Source organism: Lissotriton helveticus, chromosome 7 (genome assembly GCF_964261635.1).
Source record: "Lissotriton helveticus chromosome 7, aLisHel1.1, whole genome shotgun sequence".
Lineage (NCBI taxonomy): Eukaryota > Metazoa > Chordata > Amphibia > Caudata > Salamandridae > Lissotriton > Lissotriton helveticus.
In genome coordinates, this window is record NC_136068.1 from 733,338,018 (window position 1) to 733,364,402 (window position 26,385).

Here is a 26,385-nt window from a genome sequence, read left to right on the forward strand (position 1 = left end):
TAGTGACATATCTGTAACTGTTTCACACAGCGATGCATCACTTCTCATAAATAAGGCCCTAAATGTGTTTACATCTAATATTCAGAGATAGTTATGTGTGTTTTCAATATTGTAACACAGCAGCAGCTCACCAATATTACTGCGCATAATCTCTGTGAAGGCCTTCCATTTCTTATATGTTAGGCCTTGTTTTGATCTAAAAGAAACCTTTGAAACTTTTGCATGACATATAACCCCAACATTTCTCTGCAAAATGGCTGTACTACACTATCACATATCAGGTACATAAAAAATAAATGAAAGGAAAACAGCATTTAAAACAATCTGTTTAAGCAATATTCAAGGTCATTAGGGCAAAACTCTGGAGAACAGAGCTGACTCTGTCAGGGGCCCCCCTGACAGGCTGGGGCCCTGGGCCAGAGCCCACTTTGCCCATGCATTAAAACGACTCTGTCTGAAGTTGAGGGGAATGCATCCTCTCAAATCTTACAGGAGATCCGAGGTGGACTCTGTAAGCTCAGAGAGGCACAATCCCAAGATATAACTCACCTCAGTTCCTCCATCAATTCTTTGGGGGAGGCCCTATTGTCTGTGTTGTACCGACACCCCCCCTCTCTAATTGGGTCTCCCCATGTGTCTACCCTCTCCATTTCACCTGTTACCTCTCATACCCCTCATGTTCCCCACTCCCTTGGGGTGTCTGGTCTTGCACCGGCCAGCGAAGAGGAGTCCACAGTTGCCGAGGACTTGAACATTGTAATCATGGACAATGAGGATGGCCAGTGACTGAACATTGTTTTGATCAGAGACTTTTTTTCCCACTCCTTGAACAAAGTCTGGTTTTTCTGACGTGTTTTTAATTTATGTTGTGCACCCCCCTTGCCCAATCTGTCTTAATATCCTATCTGATATCCTGTCTCCCATTCCAATGGACAGTTAATCATTGTTTTAATTCTGGATTTTCTCAGATAAAATGTAAACAATCTACATCTCTGTGTTGTGTGTTTCATTAAATTTTCTGGATTCCAACTATTGACAATACATCGGTAGGTGTTTAGCTATGCTTTCAACATGATGCCTTTATACTCATATGGTTCAACTAATATACATGTGTTGGACTTGTTCTTTTCGTCATCCCTGGTTTTAGGACTCTGGGAACTTTAGCACTGCATGTGCTCTCTGCCCTCCATAGGCTAACATTGGGACCCCCCACCCTTATGGGATAACTCCTAAATAAAACAAAATAAGTATGGCAAGTTTGGTATGTGTGGAATGGTAATTATAAATACAGTGTAATGATGTGCGCAGATTTATTTTTACTATCTTAGGAATGCCACTTTTAGAAGTGGCCTTTCTGTGTGCTGTGTGCCTACCTGCATGTCTGTTTCTAAAAGTGATTGGGGCTGGTGAGATGTGGGTGGCTCCAGGGAGAACAGGGGGAGGCAGGGTCAGGCTGAATGTGAGGTCTGCAACTGGAGTAGTTGGAGGGGAAACCCCCTGTCCCTGAATAGGTCTGTACCTGCCCTGTGCAATGCTAGCTCCACCCCTACTAACACCCCTCCCAGTGCCAGTTGGGACTTGAACCTATAGGCCCCTTCCAGAAGCTTCTGCCCCCTTCTAGATGCAGGGCAGAAAGGTGTATAAATACAGGGGCTGTGACCCCATGTGAGTTGTTGTACTTGTGCTGACTTGAAGGGGACACTCTGCCGGGAGGGCCCAGCAGCTGACTCCTGGGGGTCCCTGTGTGCTGGCCCCTGTGCCCAACTTTGCCCCTCTACCTTCTACAGGACTTGGAGGGGACCCTGTTGGAGTGAAGACTGCTGCGCCAGGAGGATTGCCACCTTGATGAGTATGACTGTTCCCAGGAACTGCTACTTCAATTTTGTGAGCTACCCTACTGCCTGCTGATCTTACCCAGCATTGACTCTGCCTCCCACTTCCTAGCAGACATTTTATCCACTTTTTAGGAGCATGAGCATTTGAGTAAGTCGATAATAGGTTTACTAACCAGGTCTCAAATCCGCTCAGTGTGTAAGGCCTGACCAGATGTCATACCCAAACGTGTAGCACAGAACGCTGTGGGCATCGATTTCCTGGGCAATGTCACTGTACCTACAATGAAAGGTGCATTTCTTAGTCTACAATCTAGTTGACACATGTGATGCATAACAGTTCTTAGTTCAGTTCACAGATTTGGGACTGTTGATGGATTCTATGTCATATATTTATGGATTGTCTGATAACAACATAGGAGTTTGGATGCTCTCTTGGCCATTTTTACATACAAGTTTGTGCAGGTGGTATGGGATGATGTGTCCCTTGACGTTGCCTCCTTGCAGGTGCAGGGACCGTTGCTACAGGGGGTGACTTTACTCTGGCTGCATGTGGTAATAGGAGAGAAAAGAGAAAAGTCAGCGACCAAGAAATGTTGTACATGTGCAACTTGTCACATATTTACTCTTTTGCATGTACATGCTAACAGTAATGATAAGTGGAAAAGGCACATTGTCTATTGCCATTTACCAGTGTTAGGTGAATACACCAGCAGTGATGGGCCCCTGTTTGGGTAGAAGGAAATGGAAGTTGTCATTTCCATCACAAAGGATTCTGGGACTTGTAATGCAATTAATGAAATTAGACACATGAGGGTCTGACTCACCATGCATTTTACACATTCTTGGGATCATATCCATAGTCACTACTGTAGTGTATTGCAGACATTATTAATTTAGTATCATTGTTAGTATCACCATATATAACCTGGCACCACATTGAGGACGTCACTCACTGGCAGCCCATGGAGCATTGTTGGGGTAGATGGTAGAGAGGATATCCCTCTCCAGTGGGGTAAGACGGAGGCAGGATCCAGATTGAGGCCACCTCTATCCTGGAGTACTTCTTCTTCACCCATCTCTTCTCATCCTGCCACTTCTTCTTAATGTCCATTACAAGGCGGACATCCTCCCGCAATGCTGTGACTGCAGTGGCTAAATGCTGCCATAGGGCTGCCTTCTGTGTGCCACTGGTGCTGTGTGGGGAACCGTGGAGCCTTTTGTGGTGCCTCACAATGTACTCCAGGATCCTCCTCAGAAACTTTTTTCTTCATCAACTGTGATAGCATTATTGAGGCAAGGCACAGAGCAGGCACACACAGATTCTGTATGGGCAAACCAGGGCCTTGAGTGTGTGCTGCTTTTATTTGGTTTGTAGTACAGGTCTTGCAGGTGGTGTCAATTGTCTGCAGGTGTATGAGATTATACTCTCTCCGACTGGAGTGCAGAAACAACACCCTGAGTGTGGAGATTCTGTCCGAGTGCGTACGTAAAGATACTACTGACAAATGACCTTTGGGAATACCGAAAGTCATAAACTTAAACTTTTGGTTTAACTTTACCTTTGTGAATCGGCCCTACATTTATAGCCTTCTAATATATCAATTTATTCATGTTTTTAACAATGGTCTATGTAGAAGTTGAAACATCAATATAACAAAAAGAAAAAAACATTCAGCACAGCAACCATTTATTCTTTTTAAGAATTCTGCATCTTCACATATGAACTCTTCATTACCCCATTAAAAAACAAATTTCTAATCATTTGTTAACAGTGGTCTTTGTTTAAGTAGAAACATTTTGCAAAAATATGTGAAAACCTTTATGCAACTATGGTTATTAGAAAAATATATATTAGTGGAAAGGTCAGGAAATAAACATGGTATGCACATTTAGCATTTCTAGTCAGATCAGCTTGTCAAGCAAGGTTGCTTCTGCCATTTGAGACCTAATACTAATAAATATGATTGCCTGCTACAATTTTTGCATTTAAATGAATTTAGATTCTCATTAAAGCCTACACGTTAACTCTATATTATTTTCTTGTTTTTATTGAAATGCTTCCCCAACCGTATATGACGAACCTGCACGGAACATGTGGTAGCAGTGCATGAAAACGAAGGCTCACCACAAGAGCAATAAAGAAGCAAGAGCGGAGAGTTCCCTGTACAAGCAGTTGGGTAAGCTTGCACTGGGAGTTGGAAATGCTACTCGCACTAAGTTTAAAGTTCAAAATAAACATTGTTTTAAGTAACTGGAAAGTCGCAGAGAATATCCGTATAATGGTGTTTGCATATTATTTGCTCGTTTCTGCCCCCGGGGGGGGGGGGGGCCCAGATCAGCCTAAATGAATTGGGGGATCCACACAAGCCATACGTCCCTGGAATCCCCCAGGTGTCTAGTTTTCAGAAATGTGTGGGTTTGGTAGGTTTCCCGAGATGGCCGCCGAGCACGGGGTCAAAAACCCCCCTTGGAAAATCAGGTCATTTTGAAATTGGCAATTTTGATGTTGCTTCAATATATTTTGGGCCTTTACCTGTCATGGGTACTTGGGCTTCCCACACAAGTGAGGCACCATTTTTATCTGGAGACCCGGAGGAACGCTGGGTGGTAGAAAATTTGTCACAACCACAACAATGACCTAGATCCAAGGCAATAGATTTTTTGTAAGACTTGGGTATCTCATGTCACAAACTTTTATAACAACCACCCATTTCTTAATGTACAGGGTTGGGGATATACCAGTTAATAGCCCATCTTAAAAAACCTGTCTCCTTATACACAACAGTACAACAACCCACACCAACATGTGATGAAAAAATGTGAACCAGCGCGATAGCACCTCACGGGCGCACCACCAATGGGACCCCTGGTAGGTACTCACCAGGACGGCCCTATTATCATCATTGGTGCTATCGTGCTTAAAGGAAAAGTGTCCAAACAAAAGTAACTGTGTTAACAGTGATGAGTGCAGTGGGAACGATACAGACAACACAAACAAATAGTGAAGTAACACCACATATATAACATAAAAACGCATACAGCACGAACAGACAACTTTATTCTTGTTCTTGTATGCTGTTTGCCAACATTAAAAAAGTGAATGTGGTGAGATCTGTCAACTTTTTAATGCATACATCCATACAGCGAGAAACCGTACCTGAAAGAGTGGGGGTGAAATGAAGACCCAAATACTTGATGCAATTAGGATTCCACGTAAAGCCGGAAGAAATGAAGTCAGATTTATAAGTAAATTTGGTAAGAGGTAAAATTTCACATTTATCTTTGTTTAATTTGTAACCTGAAACAAAGGCAAATGAATTGACTTCATTTAAAAAAGCAGGTAGGGAAGTCGTGGGTTCAGACAAAAATAATAAGACATCATCTGCATAAGCAGCCATTTTGATTGTGGATTGATGAAACGTAAAACCCTTTATGGCATCATTTTGGCGAATTCGCAACAGAAAGGGTACTAGGGCAAGATTAAACAAGAAAGGAGAGACAGGACAACCTTGGCGCACCCCTCTAGCAAGGGGGAAATAAGAAGAAATGCCACCATTCACTGCAATAGCAGCTCTGGGGTGAGAATATAAAAGAGAAATGAGGGTTGAGATTCGTGGACCAAATCCGAATCATTTCAGCGTTTGAAAAAGATACGACCACTCGACTCTATCGAAAGCCTTTTCCGCATCAGAGGCAATGGCAGCAAGAGGATGAGAGGAGTGCGAGGTCTTGGAGAGAATGTCAAAGAACAGATTAGTATTATCTGAAAGCAATCTACCCTTAACAAAGCCAGACTGCTCCTTCCCTAATAAATCTGGTAAGAAAGATTCTAAGCGAAGCGCCAAGGATTTGGAAAAAATTTTGTAATCAATATTTACCAGAGAAATGGGTCTATAATTTTTACAATACATCGAGTTAAGACGAACCAGAACAGGGACAACAACCAAGCAGAGTAAGATTTAATCAACAAGACAGTAACACTGCGGACCTTGGGGTACTCCTGCGCTCTTTTTTAGAACAGGGCCAGGGGGGACCAGGGGCACAGGCCAACAAGGATGGGGAAGGGTACTAGGGCAAGATTAAACAAGAAAGGAGAGACAGGACAACCTTGGCGCACCCCTCTAGCAAGGGGGAAATAAGAAGAAATGCCACCATTCACTGCAATAGCAGCTCTGGGGTGAGAATATAAAAGAGAAATGAGGGTTGAGATTCGTGGACCAAATCCGAACAATTTCAGCGTTTGAAAAAGATACGACCACTCGACTCTATCGAAAGCCTTTTCCGCATCCAAGGCAATGGCAGCAAGAGGATGAGAGGAGTGCGAGGTCTTGGAGAGAATGTCAAAGAACAGTCTAGTATTATCTGAAAGCAATCTACCCTTAACAAAGCCAGACTGCTCCTTCCCTAATAAATCTGGTAAGAAAGATTCTAAGCGAAGCGCCAAGGATTTGGAAAAAAATTTGTAATCAATATTTACCAGAGAAATGGGTCTATAATTTTTACAATACATCGAGTTAAGACGAACCAGAACAGGGACAACAACCAAGCAGAGTAAGATTTAATCAACAAGACAGTAACACTGCGGACCTTGGGGTACTCCTGCGCTCTTTTTTAGAACAGGGCCAGGGGGTACCAGGGGCACAGGCCAACAAGGACGGGGGAGAGGACGGGGCAACCGCCCCCCCCGCCACAATGGCAAACTTACTCACCGCGGCTGACACGAAGCAGAGGGAGGAAACCACTCTGATGAGTATTGTCGTTAACCTCTCAGATCACCAACTATCCATAAATGAGGAGCGTGTCTTGAACAAAGGTCTGGGATTCGTCCCGACACCTAACCACGATGCTTTTAAATGTAGAATGGAATTTCATGAAACCGTAAGAAAAATCAAACTTAAAAAATTCTTCGCGAAACAACCTCTTGAAGAAAAAATAGGTTTCTATACCAATTTAAGAAAACCATCAACGTTCTGCCCCCTCAGTGGAACGGTTGGACCGGAGGTAGCAGATTTTGAGTCAAAGGTTCTACAGGATATTGAAGCCTTGGAAGTTAATGACAATAAAAAGGTGTTCAAGAATATGTCTAAAAGCGATTGGGATGCTGTTCTCTCTCTACAGAATAATGTTGACATCACTATAAACAGTGCCGACAAAGGCGGGGCAATAGTGATATTAAATACCACAGACTACGAGACAGAAGTGTTCCGATTGCTGAATGTACGTGCTAATTATCAACCGCTAAGAAGAGACCCGACGTCAGAACTCCTGGGAACTATTAAAGATCTGGTGAGCAAAGCAAAAGAACAAAAGTGGATAACATCTAAGGAGGCAGAGTTCCTTGTGAACACCAACCCCAGGACTCCTGCCTTCTACATTTTACCGAAAATACACAAGCCGACCCGACCACCGCCGGGTCGGCCCATTGTGTCAGGAATACAATCGGTGCTGGAGCCACTGTCGCAGTTCGCCGACTACTTCCTTCGGGAGTCTGTAATAACACAAAAGTCCTTTGTGAGAGATACTATGGACATTCTTAATGTACTGAATGATATGACGTTTGACCCTCTAACAGAAATGTTAGTCACCATTGATATCGAGTCATTATACTCGTGCATTCCTCAACATGCCGCCCTTGTAGCCGCATCACGCGCATTAGCGAAACAGGAATGGTTCTATGATGCCCCCCAGAGCTTTGTCCTACAATGTATAGAACTGGCACTAACCAGAAACTTCTTCAGTTACAAAGACAACATGTTTCTCCAAGTAACAGGCACCTCTATGGGCGCTACCATGGCACCGAGCTTGGCCTGTATTTATGTCGGTCAGTTCGAGGAGCACGTCATCGATTCTAACATCAATCCTTTCAAAGGCCATATGCGCCTTTGGAAGAGATATATCGATGACGTGCTCTGTGTCTGGAAAGGAGACGAAAGGTCCCTCCTTGACTTTTTAAACTGGTTGAATGCACAGGATCAAAGCCTCCGGTTCACTTGGACATACAGTACAAGTAAGGCTGTATATTTGGATTTAGACATCGAAGCCACAGAGAACGGCTTAAAAACCAGCGTCCATCAAAAACCCACCGACAGAAACTCCCTGCTATCATATGAGTCATACCATCCGAGGGCTCTGAGGGACAATCTGCCGGTGGGCCAGTTCCTTAGATATCGTAGGAACTGTTCGTCCACTGCAGATTACAATGAACAATCCATAACTCTGAGTGAAAAGCTGATGGCCAGAAAGTACCCACGGAGAGTGATCAAACAAGCCTGAAAGAGAGCTTTGAATACGCCGAGAAGTGCGTTGCTGGAGTCCAACATAAGGAAAAGAGAAGACTGTATTCCTGTCATTATGACATTTGATCCGCTTGTGACAAAAGTGCGACAATCGATCAGAAAACATTGGTCACTATTGTCGAACAGTGAATTTAAGATGCCTCCTCCACATTTTTATTTTAAAAGAGCATGTAACCTGAAAGACAAGTTGGTACACACAAGAGAAAAACTACAAACAGATGGTGGAGAGAGTAAGATCCCTAAAGGCCATTACCCCTGTGGAAGCTGTTCCATATGCCCCCTGACTAAGAAAACATTGACCATAAAACTGCAATCTGGAAAAACGTGGTGGTTGGGCCAATTCAGCAATTGCAATACCACTAATGTGGTTTATAGACTTCAATGCCAATGTGGTTTGTAATATATTGGTTTAACCATGCGCAAAATAAAATTGAGAATACAGGAGCCCTTAAGCACAATTAGAGTGGGAAAAATGACGACGAAGCTTGTACAACATTGCCACAGGAACAAACATACCTTCACATGGGTGGTATTGGAGAAAGTCACAGGAGATGCACAAACCATTGAAAGAGTATTAACAACAAAAGAAGCCAGATGGATTTACAGAGAGAAGAGTGAAGAAAGAGGATTGAATGAACTCCTGGAATGGAACAAGCTACGTTGATTTCCTCTTCTGTGCTCCTGCTCATCTGTATGGGTATCTCACGAACTAAACTGCAGGCCGTACCGTCCGCTTTCCATACATCTCAGCTGTGGCATAGGGTGATAGTGATAGTATAGAAGGGCCACTATATGGAACTAATTACACCATGAACAGTTAGATATGTTAGAACACCATAGAGATAGGACTTTTCCAACCTATACTATGTGCCTATCTATATATCTGTAGAATAACACCCTCTGGATAAGATCAAATCCACCCATTCAACACTCCAAATTACAAAAATATTGACACCATATAAAGTAATTGTACATAGTTGAGTGAGCGGCTATATGTGGGTCAGTTACCAATTTATCGAATCATTTCGCAAAGTCTCTTTTTATTATTAAGAAAGTTGGCTGAGGAGCCAAGCTGGCGACCGAGATGGCTGCATAGACGCTCGGCTCCGTGAGCCTTCTCACCCCGCGCATATATCCTGGCAAATATCCTGAGTCGTAACGGCATATTTATGTAGGCGAAGGAAAACTTTCACTTACCGTCTGCTCCTGAGGCTTTTACGTGCGGCAGGCCCGTGGAAATGTCCCCGACTGTTTTGCGGCCTTTACGGAGCTGGGACCGGGGTGTCGAGTTAAGAGAGCAGCCGGCCGCGACTGCGACAACAGCGGCCTGGTGGAGATGGGGAGTCGGCCGGGGGGCACCGAAGATCTGATGGGCCGATGGCGACAGTGCTGACCCAGTCCATCTAACGGAGTGCCTTGTGTGGCGTGCGGTACAGCAAGGTCGAGGGGAGCGCGTGATATTTGGCCCCCTTTCCAGTGTTGTATCCGGGCATGATAAATGACTTCTCCCGGACTTGACGGGCGGCTCACGGGGAGCAGTGGAGATTTTGTTTAGCCCCTTGGTGACCCTTCGTTGAGAAGCCTGCCTTGACCTTCGGGTTCCCAGTGGTGAATCCTGTTGTGCCCTGGTGTGGGGCCCGGTCCCGAGGTGAGATGGAGAAGGACGAGGCCGGATCAGCTAAGATGGCGGATGGCACCCTCTTACGCAGACCACATCCAGGCAGAGAAGCCGCTGTGCGAGAGAGTCCTGAGGTTTGGCGACACGAGATGGAGCCCACGTCCAGAGATATTTTGGCTGCGCTAACAACCCTGCATATGACCCTGATACGGGACGCCCGGGATCTGGGAAGAGGGATGGCCGCCATTGTTGTGCCACCGTTCTACACGGACATAGTTCGATCTCAAGGAAGCGCCGATGTGCCCGCCTCTGCGTCAGTGATCTGTGCTTCAGCTACGCCTAGGTTCGTGGAGACGCTGGAAGATCCGGTTCATGAGATCGCTTTAGACAGATCTGTTGTACATGCGAGTGCCTCGTCAGGGCACTTATCTACTCAGCGGCTGGGTAAACAACGTCGTTCTGTGGTTTGGGCTGCCCCGGCGGCGTTTCGGCGCTTGTCGGATGGTGAGACTCTCTTTCCCTGGCTGGTGAGACTGTGTTCGGACTGGAGGATATTTTCGGGGTCGATACAGACACAGTTGGATTTCCGCCATATATATTCGGCTGGGTTTTGGTGGCTGAAGTCCCATGGAGTAACAACACTGCCTGGTCCGCCAGGATCTCTTGGACCCTCCACGCTGCTCTTTATGTCGATTGATAAGTGGATGTATGTTGGTATTACTGATAGAAAAGGCCAGGGGTGAGACCGTCTAGGACAAACTGGAACTAATTGTTGGCTGCCGGCGATTTGGGAGACACTCAGCGGGGAGGTTATTGATTGTGCTGTTTGTAATTACTGTTTTCCATGGCTATTCTGATATTGCTTTTAGGATGTTTACTGTGCGTGGTGGTGGGGGGGGGGCGGGTGGCCAGATCGATGGCCCTTCCCCACATTTCTCCTCTTTTTCTTCTTTTTTTTCTCTCTTTCTATATTTCGGGACTCTTATTTAGGGCGACAGGCATGCTGCTGGGAGGGGATAGGCCGTAGCCTTCTGCAGGGATGCAGGGTGGGGGGTAGGGGGATGGGGATTGTTAATTTGTCCTTTCTTTGTTTCTATGGCCCTTTGTCTTTCTTCTTTTTGGTGTCGCCGTTTTTCATGTTTCCTACAGTATGTTTCGTTTTGAGGGGTGGGGTGGAACTTTGCTACGTAAAGTATTTGTTTTTACATTTATCCTGACTTGTATGCCTTACCCCTAATACTTCAAACGTATTTGCACTATTTGCGGATTTCCTGCTTTCTGCTTGCTATTGTAGGACCTTGTATGACCTTGTGGCATTGATTCTGACTTTTTCTTTATTGTAAAATGAACCTTCTCGAATCCTGAATCTTATATTGTACGCTTGAATACAAGTTATATCCTGGACAATTATTAGACCCCGATTTCGGGTTGCTGTATTTTTCTATATTGCTTTGCTGTACTTACGACTTGACTAGCGGCCGGCCGGGGTGGTTGTAGGCCCATATGTGTATTTATTTGAAGTAACAAATAAAGGTTGTTACAAAAAAAAAAAAAAAAAAAAAATAGGCTGATTTAATATAAATCGCAATTAAATGGTTAAAAACACACAATAATAGTAAATAACATATTTTGAATCATTCAGAGATCGAGGGGAATATAAATAGCGTGATCTCGTGATATTTCCCGAGACTTCAGGAATCTGAATAACACGCAATGAGATGGTACCTGATCTAAGATGGCCGCCCGATATCGCGAGACCATTTGAACCAATCAGCTCTCTCGGTGTGTAAATAGAGAACAAACGAGCAGTATCTTGCTCGAGGGATGAGACAAAGCCGGCGAAACTCCTCATAGCGGTAATGTACATGAAAAGCGCGAAAGGGAGGGTGTAATCGAACTGATAAGTAAAGGTCTGTAGAGACAGCCAAATTGTAAAGTGTGTGTGAAAATGTATATATCGTTATGATGTCTTTCAGTGATATATCACGGAAGGAGGTACCACGTAAACTCATAAATGGAGTTCACTGGATCCTGTTTTTAAGCACCTCTCGGCTGGTAGGAGAATTATCTGCTGATAGAGGGTAAATATGATGATGGTTGTGCGTGTGGTGCGGTTATACAATATGAATATACACGTCGAGCAAAGAGTAGTAAAACTCGTGTTTTTGTTACGTTTTTTACAACAGTACCCACAACCCTGGTGTCCAAAGCAGTGGCGAAAAAAATATATGCCCTGAAGAAATTGCCTGCAAAATACTAAGGCAATGAAACATGTTGGCAAGTAGAAAGTGGCTCTATAAGGAGTAGCCACATTCACTTTTTTAATGTTGGCAAACAGCATACAAGAACAAGAATAAAGTTGTCTGTTCGTGCTGTATGCGTTTTTATGTTATATATGTGGTGTTACTTCACTATTTGTTTGTGTTGTCTGTATCGTTCCCACTGCACTCATCACTGTTAACACAGTTACTTTTGTTTGGACACTTTTCCTTTAAGCACGATAGCACCAATGATGATAATAGGGCCGTCCTGGTGAGTACCTACCAGGGGTCCCATTGGTGGTGCGCCCGTGAGGTGCTATCGCGCTGGTTCACATTTTTTCATCACATGTTGGTGTGGGTTGTTGTACTGTTGTGTATAAGGAGACGGGCTTTTTAAGATGGGCTATTAACTGGTGTATCCCCAACCCTGTACATTAAGAAATGGGTGGTTGTTATAAAAGTTGGTGACATGAGATACCCAAGTCTTACAAAAAATCGATTGCCTTGGATCTAGGTCATTGTTGTGGTTGTGACTTATTGAGTGGAGGGCGACCTTGATCTATTTTTCCCTCTCAGCTCCTGTTTTTGTTTGCAAGGTAGAAAATTTGTGTCAGCCCGGTGATGCCACAACTTTCCCACACACAAATGTGTGGAAAAAGTGATTTTTTTAAGCTAAATTTGAGGTTTGCAGGGGATTGTGAGTAAGAAAACACTGGGGGATCCACGCTAGCCATACCTCCCTAGCATCCCCCGGTGTCTCATTTTCAAAAATGTATAGGTTTGCTAGGTTTCCCTGGGTGCGGGCAGAGCTAGGGTTCAAAAACTACAGGTAGGCACTTTTCAAAAAAAGGGTAATTTTTCACTGTGAGAATGTGGTGTGTCCACCTTGCGTTTTGGGGCCGTTTCCTGTTGCAGGCACTAGGCCTACCCACACAAGTAAGGGACCATTTCTCCCGGAAGACTTTGGGGAACGCGGGATGGATAGAATTTTGTGAATCCACGCAGATTGCAGAACTTTCCACCACAGAAATGTGAGGAAAATGTGTTTTTTTTAAAGAAATTTAGGTTTGCAAGGGATTCTGGGTAACAGAACCTGATGAGAGTCAGTCAAGTCACCCCATCCTGGATTTCCCTGGGTGTCTAGTTTTCAAAAATGTATAGGTTTTCTAGGTTTCCCTAGGTGCTGGCAGAGCTAGGGTTAAAAAACGACATCTAGGCACTTTTGTGAAATTGGGGTGTGTCGCGGGCACTAGGCCTACCCACACAAGTGAGGTACCAATTTTCTTGGAAGACTATGGGGAAAGCGGGGTGGGTGGAAATTTGTGGATCCACGCAAATTCCAGAACTTTCCACCACAGAAATGTGTTCTTTTTTTACAATTCTTTAGGTTTGCAAGGGATTCTGGGTAGCAGATCCTGGTGAAAGGCAGTCAAGTCACCCCATCCTGGATTCCCCTGGGTGTCGAGTTTTTGAAAATGTATAGGTTTGCTAGGTTTCCCTAGGTGTCGGCAGAGCTAGGGTTAAAAAACTACAGTTAGGCAGTTTGCCAAAAAAGGGTAATTTTTCACTGTGAAACTGTGGTGTGTCCACGTTGCATTTTGCACCATTTCCTGTCACGGGCACTAAGCCTACCCACACAACTGAGGTACCATTTTTCTCAGAAGACTTTGGGGAACGTGGAAATGTGTGGATCCACGAAGATTCCAGTACTTTCCACCACAGAAATGTAAGGAAAATGTGTTTTTGTTGGACAATTGTTATGGTTTGCAAGGGATTCTGGGTAACAGAACCTGGGGATAGGCAGTCAAATAACCCTATCCTGGATTCCCCTGGGTGTTTAGTTTTCAAACATTTATAGGTTTGCTAGGTTTCCCTAGGTGCCGGCAGAGCTAGGGTTAAAAAACTACAGCCAGGCACTTTGCCAAAAAAGGGTTATTTTTCACTGTGTGTCCACGTTGCCTTTTGCGCCGTTTCCTGTCACGGGCACTATGCCTACCCACACAAGTGAGGTACCGTTTGTATCCGGAAACTTAGGGTAATTCAGATTTGTAAAGCAACTGTTATTACCTATTGACTTTTGATGCATTTCTGCCTTCCAAATGAAAGGCAATGTGTAAAAAAGAAGTCATTTTGAAAAATGACCGATAATTCTCATGCTAGTATGAGTATTCCTAATTTCGGAAATGTGCAAATATCTACTGTTTCTAAACTCTATGTTTTGTTCCCATTTCAGAAATACATAGGTGTCTTTCATACCGATTTTTCTATGTATACATTTTCCCAGAATAATTACTGTATACCCGGTACATGATAAAAAACCATTGCAAGTCACTGCTCAGTTTTTGGCTCTGGATTTGTTGGGTTCTTGGTGAACCTACAAGTCTTATATATCCCCACAACCAATAAGGTCCCGCGGATGTAACGGTATATTGCTTTCAAAGAGCTGTCATAATTATAAGAAGTTACAGGTAAAAACGTTGACACAAAAGGCTGTTTTTTTCAACTGATTTTCAATTTTTCCTATATTTAACTGTTAGTTTCTATAAAGAAACCTTGAAGGATCTACACAAATTACCACTTGCTGAATTCATAATTTTGTCTACTTTACTGAAATGTATAGATTTTCAGGATCCATTATTGCTTTCATACCCATTCCTACCATTAACTGGAAAGAGGTTGAAAGCACACAAAATAGCAAAAATAGGCCATGTCCCAGAAAAATGCCAAAACTGTGTAAAAAATGTTGGTTTTCTGACAAAAGTCTGTCATTCCATAAAAGCTGGAGAAATGGTGATTTCAGCCCCACAAACCCTTTTTTGATTCCATTTGCAGGGAAAAACCCAGATGCTTTCATTTGCAGCACTTTTTCCCCATTTTTCCCCCCCAAAAACAAAATGTTGCTGTATTTGGCTAATTTTTGGGTCCCCTCCAGGGGAATCCACAAACCCTGGGTACCTTTAGAATCCCCATGATGTTGGAAGAAAAGGAAGCAAATTTGGCATGGATACCTTATGTGGTCTAAAAGTTATTGGGGCCTAAGCACGAACTACCCCAAATAGCAAAAAAAAGGCTTAGCACAGGGGGGGGGTGGGGGAGGCCTAGTAGCGAAGGTGTTAAGAGATTTATGTTTTTAATAACACTGTAATAATTTATTGCAATATGTTGTGCTTTTATGGCTCACAAAGTTTGGGCTGAGTAAAGCTTTTCTGACCTGAAGTTAAAAGTTCGAAATAAACATTGTTTTAAGCCATAGGAAAATACACCAGTACAACACACCTTCAGGGAGTTTTAGAGATTATCCTTGTAATGGTGTTTACATATTGTTTGTCTTTTCAATTATTATTACTATAAATGTAGTGAAATTGTGGTTATTTAATTTAATGGCCCACACTTGTGCACCCCCGCTCTGTGGGTTGCAAACTCTACTGCGAGACAGTTGCGGCAAGAAATCACAGAACGTGGAGGCATCCCTGTGGGCTCCTACTTTAACTCAATAAACTTTTTCTAAAAGGTCCTTACTATATTTGTGATTTCCACCATCATTACATTTGGCGACAAGCGATTTTTAATTGCTAAAGGAGCCCACCGTGATCTTGGGCATTTACGCATGGTTTCAACCGTTTTAGTCTCTGACAAGCCCAACAGGTGCAAGGATCACAGGGTCACAGAAGGCAGGTTTGGAAGGGATATCACTGCGCTGTGCGCTCAATCCCTGAATGCCACACAGAGTGCCTGAATCAGATTTTGGCACATGGAGGATTGTGCATGGAGGAACTACAAACATGCCTGAGTCTGTGGTAAGTCACGCGTCCCGCCCCTTGCAGGCATCATTTGACTTTGATTCTGCATTTTACTGGCTAGGGTACTCACGTGCCTGGGCCTGCCATCACTCGTGCGTCTCGCTCAACTACATTGGTTAAAACCTCGCATTATCATCACATGACCTGTGACGTCACAGCATTAATGTATGGCGGCCATCTTAGATTGGGGCCCATTCCAATACAAAGCTATTAAAAATCATCTTTTTATGAGGAGAAACAGCGATTTTAATTAGAAACTTTCCCAGCAGGTGTAAAATGTACTTCTTTAATGCCACACTGTTTTGTCACTGTATCACCTGTTCAGCTTTGTACATCAGATTAACTGTGTGTGTGTGTGGTAGGTCTCTAAATTTTGCTTGACTCTTCTTTGGGAAATCATACAATGGTAACATTTAGTGTAATTAATGCAATTTTTCTTCCTGGGATAGTCCAAACACCATGGAAAATATGGTTCTATTCCTTTGAAAACGTTCTCATTGCCGTTGATCAGAGACATTTTCACCAGTTATCTGGGCCTTGAGGAACAGAAAATGTTTGACAATTTGCCAACATTAAACCCCCCTGCTGATGATGCTGAAGACGGGGATGTTTACACTGAGGCAGTTCAGAGGTTAAGGTTTATGGAACAACATAGGGTTTTACTTGAATGCTACAATTTCTTCAAAGGAAGCAGAACTTAGATGAAAGTGTAGAAGAGTACATTATAGCCCTAAGAAAATTAGCGTCAAACTGCAATTTTGGGACATTGCTGGATGTTTACATTAAGGACCAATTTGTTTATAGTTGCTCATCAGAAAAGAGACAGGAGCTGTTCCTTAGTTGTATAGACCCATCACTCAATGAAGTGATGGATATGGCAAAAGGGAACATCCTATTTTGTCAAGCAAATTTATTCCTAACGAGACACCCAGTAGTGCAATAGTTAATGTGGTACAAAATAATGTTTCTGATAATGCACTTTATTTTCAAAGACAAGTCAACCTAAAAGATGTAATGTGGAAGCTGGAGGAGCCCGAGAATGGGCAAAGACGCAACAACCTAAGACTGCTCGGAATCCCAGAGAATATCGAGGGAGACGACATAAAGGGTTTACACTAAATCTGTTGAAAAACTCACTACCGGAATTAAAACACTTGGACTGGGATAATGAAGTGCAAAGGGTACACAGATTCCCCCTCTCAATCCCAAAGCGACAGTCAAATACTCAAGGCTACCCACGGGTTATTTTAATCTATTTCGGGAACTTCCTCTTCCGGCAGTCTGTCTATGATCTGGCCAAACCCAACATGAAAAGAAAAGGTGAAAATGTTACGTACTTTGCCAAGCAGACTTTGCGCATGCCACAGTCGAAAGAAGATGGAGGCTTAGGCAACTCATCACCCCCTTTCAAAAATCCAGGGCAGCAGCATATTTACAAAACCCAGCAAAACGGAAAATTCTGTATCAAGGGCGAACCACGTACTTTTCCTCGGAAATACAAGCCCAGAAACTCCACGACGAAATCATAGCAGGCGGGAGAAAAAAAATAGACTAATCAGGGTAACTTTATAAACGTGGGGACTTTGAAGCATACGTGAGAAGGTGGTTGGGTTAAGAAAAGAGGCATCCAGATCTGGACAAACCAAAGGCCTTAGTGAATTCAACTAATGGACCAAGAACTCTATTTTTGATAAATATATTCTTAAATTCACTAGGGGGGTCGGAAATAGGATGAGGGACTAGGGTGGCAGGGTGTCGGGCGCGGGAGGGTGGAGGGAGAGGGGATGATCCAGACGCGGTCACACAGGCTCAGGATTGAGCCTGATTGCCACAGTAGGGAGGGGGGAGGAGCGGGAGGAGGGACAGGCGAACAAACAGGCATGGATTACGGATGGAAATCATAGTCAAGATCAGAAATATAAACCATAATCAGGCTCTGGATAGGGCTGGACAGGACAGGGGTAAAAAAGGAAGATATATCAGAAAGGGCAAACCACTTAACTCATGTCGGGTAAGCAGCAAGCTTATGAATGGCTAAGTTAAGAATATTAACCATGAATATCTGTGGTCTCAACGATCCAAAGAAAAGACAGAGAACTGCAATAGGTCTTAAAGCAACTAGGGCTAATAGTATATGGCTTCAGGAGACTCATGTGGAGGGATCTCAAGTGCATCTCCTGAAAACTCTCAGATATAGATTGGTTACGGCCACAACTCAGGCAACTAAAACACGTGGGGTGGCCATTCTGGCAGGGGAAGGGGGGATCCAATTCACGAGATCAGCCGCTAACAAGTTCGGGCGATGGGCAATGGCCGAATGTCAGTACGGCGCTGGGAAAAAAGTAACGGTTTGTTCTGTCTATGGATGCATTACGGATGACCCAGACCTGTTGGAATTTGTCTCTAATGAATTAGTACACTGGTCGCTCCCAGTGATTGAATGCGGTGACCTTAATTTGAATCTGCCATCTGACTGGTCACTAGGGTACAAATTTGTATACCAGGGTAGGAAACCAAAAGTATTTAGAGCACTCCAGGCATTATGTATAACACATGGGATATCCGACTGCTGGCAGTCTAAACACCCTAATAATCCAGGGTTTACTTTCTTCTCCCACTCACACTCTAAGCTTGCCAGGCTTGACAACATATTTGCCTCCCACACTATTATGACTAACTGTTGTATAGATAGATTACCCAGGGTTCTGTCCGACCATAACCCCCTAATTCTAAGCAATGACACCGAGGGGATACAACAGGACCATACTAGATGGACATTCGGGAGAGCATTATTAGTTAATGAAAAATATTGCCTTCTTATGGATAAATGGATTCCAGAATTTCTAGATGATAACCTGGGTAGGGCGCCATTGGAAGTGGTATGGGACAAACTCAAGGCGGGAATTAGGGGAGAAATCCTCAGATTCTCAATCAAAAGTAATCAAGAGTCAAAACAAGACTTAAAAATATTGCAGGAGAAACTAGTAACAGCGGAGGAAGGACTTATAAGAGCAGTTCAGGGGGGCCTGGATATTGAAGGGGCCTCACGAGAGGTAGCCATCGCAAGGAACAATATAGTAGAAACTTTCACTACAAAAGCAATATGCAAAGCCACATTGAATAAAGAGAAAATCTACGAGCTAAGCGAGCAGGTAGGACATCACCTGACAATCCGAACAAGACAGCAGAGTATGGCAAATATGATTAAGGAGATCAAAGACCCCAAGCATGGCCTTACTCAAGACACCAAAGAGATTAGGGAAGCATTCCACAAGTATTACCAGGATCTGTACACAGAAACTGCTAAAAACCAGGAAAAAATTGAGGAATATCTAGATCTACTAATGGGGACTCAGCTCACACAAATTGATCAAGACAACCTCGCCGAAATACCTCAATGGGTGGAAATTCTTCTATCAATCAACAGTTTATCCCACGGAAAGGCAGCAGGGCTAGATGGAATACCCATAGATTTTTACCCTAGATTCCGTAAGACATTGAAGTGAATGTTAACCGATTTAATGACTCATGTTTTCCAAGGAGGGCGGCCACCGGGATCATGGGCTCATGCTAAAATTGTTGTGTTTCCAAAGAAAAATAAAGACCCCACAGAACTGGGTGCTTATCGCCCAATCACCTTAATAAATAGTGATTCTAAAGTCTATTCCAAATTGCTGGCTAGCCGACTTGCACCAGTAATACATAAGATTATTTCAACCCGGCAGCATGGATTCGTGCCAGGTAGATCAACCATTGACCATGTCCAGAGGGTAATCACCCTCTTTGACATAGCAGAAGTAGCAGGAGACCCTATAGCACTCATATTATTAGATGCAGAGAAGGCCTTTGATAGGGTCTCCTAGCAATATTTATGGGCTGCTATGTCAAAGATGGGGATCGAGGAACAATTCATTAAAGCTGTTCAGATGTTAAATGTCAACCCGGAAGCCGCAGTCATAATCAATGGGGAAATTTCAGGAAACATCAAGGTGACAAGTGGGACAAGGCAGGGTTGTCCATGTTCCCCCCTACTGTTCGCCATATTCATAGACCCGTTTATTCGTAGGTTAGAAGCTAATGTAACCATAACACCGTTTAAAACCCCCAATGGAGAAACTAAGTCCTTAGCGTACGCGGACGATATCGCAATTACTGCAAGCAACCCAGGGGAAGCAGTTAAAGCAATGGAAGAGGAGGCCAGGTATTTTGGGGAAATCTCCGGCTATAAACTAAATCAGGATAAAACCCAGATAATAATAACAAATGCATATATAATGACGTTAGAACAGTGGAAAACGCGTTGTATTTGGGAGTTAACATTACCTCAAATCTAGATAACCTGGTTCAAAGCAATATGACCCCACTCATGAAACCGACGGAAAAAAGTCTTAGTAGATTACACAATTTACATCTAACTATAATAGGGAGATGCAATGTTATCAAAATGTTATTTTTTCCTAAATTTCTATATTATTTTAGAACTATCTGTCTAAACTTTGACTCACAGATCTTTAAAGAGATAGATAATATATTCTCCCGCTTCATTTGGGGATATCACAGATCACGAAGAGCTTACAGATACATTACTTTACCGAAGGAAAGAGGAGGCCTCGCCGTACCGAATTTTAAAGCTTACTGGTGGGCTACAATACTAAAATATAGCAGGGCGCTTTTGGGCCCAAAGAGAGACCCCGAACAAGAGGAAGGGGTTCCAACTCCTCAAGAACTTATCCTTGGGAATGAAGCGGGAGAACACCTGTGGCGTCTGACATACGACTGTCATTTTAAGAAAGTTCACTTTAAAACTCTGAAGGGTATTTATACTGTTTGGAATCACATACGAAAACTCCTCGGGATCGGAAGGTTCTCTTACTATACGACTATCCTTAGAAATAACAACCTTCCAGAGATCTTCACGGACTCATGTATGAATAGATGGGTTAGGGTGGGTATCACCCAATGTGGTTCCTTCTACACCCCAATGGGCTTTATTTCATTTGAAGAGTTAAAAAGAGATTTTGGTTTAGAACACCGGGACTTCTTTAAATATTTACAAATTAGAGATTTTCTAATGAAAAAGTGGGGCGGCAGAGCCGCATTCCAGAGAATTACAATAATCGAACTAGCTGCCCAAAATACTAGAGTTAAAATTGGGGAATTATATACTAACTTACTTTCCATGCTTCCTGATGATCTGGATAAACACATGAAAAAATGGCAGAACAAACTAAATACACCAGAGAGCTCAAACCAGAGGGCATTTGAATTCTCCCAAGGATCACTAATGTCAACCAAACTACAAGCCCAGTACTACAAGACATTCTTCCAACTGTATTATACTCCTAGTAGAATAGCCAAATGGAGTACAGGCAAAGGCACGGCGTGCCCACGATGCACCTTACATGAAGCAGATATATTACACATGTTCGCTACATGCTGTAAACTTAGTCACATTAAACGGGAAATCTCTCTTCTTTTTATCAGAAATCTTTGAATCCAGATTTGAGATTTCTGTAATCGAAATAATACTAGGAGTAGATGGGGACACCAGACCGAACAGAATGAAAGGGCTTATATTTATCTCTATGGCAGTACTCGCAGAGGCATGGCTAGACCGAGATCCGCTGACATTTTAACAATGGCGAGCATGATTATTAGCTACACATACTTTAAAGGTAGCTATCTACAGTAGGAGGGGAATGAAAGAGAAAAAGAAAGGATTAGAAATCTGGGATCCCCTTACACGATGGATAGGAAATTCTTGATCATATGGTGAACTAGGATACGGAGTTGAATATGATTGATTTTTTATACTACATGTTTAAACTATGTTTATACCTGACTATGTATGTATTTATAAAATGATATGCATGTAGCGGAGGGCGGGGGGCGGCGGGGGGATGGCTGGTTAAAATGTTAAAATCTCAATAAAGAACTGTTTAAAAAAATAAAAAATCAAAGACAGTTCAACCAATTCTTTTCAGAAAAAAAAGCTGGCACAGCATGTTCCAGGTGTGGGTCACGTTCTCACTTAAGCAATAGTCGAACATGTCTTGCACTTGGAAAGCTGCATCTTAAATGTCACAAAGCAGTACATTTCCAAAATTTATGTAGAGGAAAGAATGCGATTCAAGTGAGCAATATACAATGGATGGAGATGATGTTCACAAAATGGTACTTACTGTTGATGCAGATCCTCCACTGTTTCAAAGAGTCAAAGGCCCTATTTCTGAAGTGACGATCTGTGATTTAACATTGCACACGATGACTGATTTGGGGTCTCCTGTTACCATGATTTCTGATGTGCTATATACTCAACGTTGGTCTAATGGGGTAACTCTACTACCTACTGATATTTTGCCAAAAGAGTATGGTGACCAAGACATTAACATGATGGGCTATTTCTTGGAAAATTTGTCATGTCTTGGAGGAGCTATCAAGACTAAAGTTTATGTAGCAGTGAAAGGCAAAAGCATAGTTGGCTGACAAGATTTGTCGAAAATGGGTTTAAAACTGGTACTTGGGCCTGAGAATCCGGAACAGCTGAATGAAACGTGTTGCACTTGTAAATGATTTACATGATGATGATGATTTGAGCAAACCAGAGGCGCTTGATACCAAAATTGAAAGTATTACCAAGATTGAGCACTTAATTAAGCTTAAACAAAATGCCATTTATGGGTATATAAGGTTAGATCAGTTCCACTTAGCGTGAGGGAGGATCTCATGAAATTGTTAGACAAATTGGTAGAAGAGGGTGTAATAATCTCCACAGATTCATCAGAGTGGGTCAGTCCCATTGTGGTTGTCTGAAAAAAGATTGAAGATATTTAATCGTGAGGAGAGTTATGCACCCTCAACAAAAATATAGTGGAAGATGGCCACCCCCACCCAAAAATTCAAGATCTACTAGCCAACATTGGAGCAGCAAACGTTTTTAGGCTTATAGACATGAGACCAGCATACCATCAGATCCCCTAAGCACCAGAATCATGTGAGCTTACCACCTTTGTGATACTGGGGCATATAAATTTCTGAAATTCCCGTTTGGCTTAGCCTCAGCAGCAAGCGTGTTTCAGAAATTTATGGGAAAGATTTTAGCAGGGATTATTAGTGTCCAGGCTTATTAGACAATATCTTGATATTTTCTGAGACAGTTACATACCACAAAAAACATTTGATAAAAGTGTTGAACATTTTTTTTTGTGTTTGAAAAGCTTTATTGAATAAACAGAGAAGTAAGCAAAAATACCAGCAACGAATTAGAATATTGAAACATAGTGGTAACAGGATATATGGCTAGTACAATAAAAGAAATAAAAGCTATTTTAAGGTTTTATATGGAGTAGGGATGGGAAGAAATGAAGGGAAGGAAGGTGGGGGGGGGAATATTATCATAATGATGTAAAAGAAGAATGCATAATACATTACATAACATAACCAAATGTGAACAAGCCAATAGTCTTAACAACATATACTGACTTATCTTGGATGATATAAAAAGAGAACAGAGATATTCAAGGAGGTTTAAAATTTTCGGAATTAAGGGAGGATTTATGTTTAAAAACAATCTGATCTAAATAAATTGTAAGAGGTAACCAAAAGAGATTTCTATTAAGTATTGGTTTACAGGAGGAGGCGAAGGCAACATCAAGTCTATGAAAGTGGCAAAGGCCAATCCACCAGTGTTGTGTAGAGAGATTATTGAGAGATTTCCAATTGAGGGTAATGTGTTGAAAGGGTAGAGCGAGCATGAGGTAAAACAAGCATTTGCAATGCAATAGGTCTCGCATTAGGAATGTTTGAGCTATTGGTATTGTAAATGACAATTTTTTTATTTATGTGTTGGTTTTGAAAATAGCGAAATTAATAGCTTTGTCATTTGCAATGCCAATAGTTTTAACTTTCGCAAATGTGACACCTATAGCATTTGTAATGCAATATGTGTTGTATTTACGTGACTTAGATGTATTGATATTACAAATAACAATGGTTTTTCATTTTTCTTAATAATTAATACTTAAATAAAAGTTATTGTAATTTATAATGACAATAGCTTAAACTTTTGTAAATAACTTTTGTTAAGATTATGTTCAGTGTATTTTATGTGACGAAAATCCAGGAACAGAAGTGAAATATTAACATCTTTTTGTGAGATTTGTAATAACGCGTGAAACATTGAGGAACATATTAGTAATATGTAATAGGCGAGACCTGCGCTGAACAAATTTTCAGAAGGGCCTCTACTGAAACTTCTCTAACGAGCGCCGCCCGAGTCGTTCGCCGGCCCCAGCGAGCTGTGTTTTTGCAGTAGAAGCTGTTGACACCTCGCCGAGAAGAGAGCACCGCAAATAAGAAAGCGATCAGCCCCATCCACCACTGTTAAATGCGCCCTGTCTGGGGAAGCCCAATGAGGCTAAATAGCTGCTGGTAATTACGTCATGTGACTGCGGGTCCACTAATTTAATAACGGCCTCTGAAACCAAGTTGAAGGGATTCTACTAATTAACCCATCCTTATCAAAATGAACGTAAATTGCCGGTGGCTGACACCAACCCTAAATAGCACTGTGGTCCCTCAGCTGCCCCGGCCCAAATTAAGTAGGTCACACAAGGGACAGGAATTCAGAAGAACTGTACTATCCCCGATTGCTTTCTGTGTAGACCCTCTTCGGCTGCCCTACTCCCTCGGGAGAGAAGGCTGGGAGAGGCTAAGGGTGGGAGAAAGGATCAACTCTATGATGTCATCACTGTTGTCAATGGGCGTGTGGTGCTGCTGGCCCACTGGTGAATTGCCGTGTGCGCTGCTTATCAGCGTCCCATTTATGCGTCCTCCTAGTTTGAGAGCGCCCCTCAATGGAGCGTTGATTTATTTCCGGAAGGTTTGCGGTGGGGACGCGAGTGCGCTGTAGGAAGGAACAGCTGGGAGGGTTATGGTGATAAGAGCTGCTAAACCATCCCAATAAAGGAGGAATGTTTCAGTCAATGAACCAGCTCTTTTCATAGAAGGAACACTGCTCGTGACATATGCTGGAGAGATAAGCAGTCAATGCACACGCAGAGCGTAAACCTACACAGCACGTGACTCACGAGCAGCGCGCCCTTTTTGTTGCGATTGCTGTGTGGTTCCCACACACACGCATTAGGTTTGTAATATTTATAATGAACACGCAGTTTAATTGGGTGCGTGGACGCACCATAAACCTGGATACGCAGAATATGCCCATTCATTGCACACATGATGGCTACCATTTCCAGAGGTTTCTGAAGGACGCAGTTTTGATGGTTTATCTAACAAGCATTTGGAGGGAGGTGCGTTTACAGGCCAGGCTGTGGAAAATGGTTTGTTACGGGAGGACGGCTCACACATAGCTGTGATAGATTAGAGCCAGCATCAGCTCAGAGTGTGCCTCGAGACATTTCAACACACAGAGCGGTGCACACGCACAGTGCTTCCCTGTTGCAGCAGTTCAGATATTACTGGGGGTGTCTGTTCAGTATCCAGCGACTGAGCTGCAGTCTGCACACGAAAACGTCAGATGTCAGAAATGAGCTACAGTTTTAAGAGGTTTTCGTATGTTTATGGAGTGTGGCTCTGCCAGAAGTGAACGAAGGAGGCAAGAATTAAACGAGAGAAGGAAGGGCGGACAGTGCACCAGAGCCCCATCGTGAAACCGAAAGAAAACAACACAAGCCATAGTTGCAGCTTATTTATCTTAGGCAACTAACAACCATTGACAAAGCCAATAGTCCTGACTTATTGTAGGTATGATGTTTCTTGTATCCTTTACCTGAATGCAATGTAGGAAACAGCACAATACAATTTGGGTGGCACACAATGCCAAGCACAGATTTTTTGATTGTCTTTGTAAGCCAAACCCTTAATTACATTGGCCACGCCCCTTTGAGAGACACCCACAGTTTTTTATCCCACTTAAAGCCCTGGTGTTACGGGTCTCATGGTGAGGGAGTGGGAGTCCAGTATGGACTCATGCAGGAGGGCTGAAAAACGGGTGAACCAGGCCCTGGCCAAGATTGCCCAGAACATTTGCGAAAATATGTGGCCCATGGACTAGTGCAGACTGAGAATGCAGTTCCGTAAATTCACTGGCAAAGGGGAGGAGTAAAGGTAAAACCGGGGCCGGAGCGAGGAGTTGATTCTTACACTTTAGAACCTTGTAAGGACACATGCCGCCCATCTACTGGTATGTGGTATGGCACAGAAATATTGTACCAATGACCAAGCTGGTAGGCCTCAAACAGTTTGTTCTGTTGTTCATGGGTGGTTGTTTTTTGCCATCAAATGTTGAAATGCTTGACATGTATAAAATCAATAAAAAAAATATTTAAAGAAATAAAGAGTGCTCGTGCCATGCAACGAGAAATGTGACTGCTGCTCATTGAAAAGAGCGGGAGGGGGGGGGTCTGAAGAGGGGGGGGGGGGTCCGGGGAGTTGAGGAGGGGTGAGGGAGCCAGGGAAAGAGGGAAACAGTGAGTGTACTGTATACACTGAAATAGAGCACACTGCTTCCCCTCGCGGCGCTATACTTCGGAGCAGACGGAGCATGAAACTGGG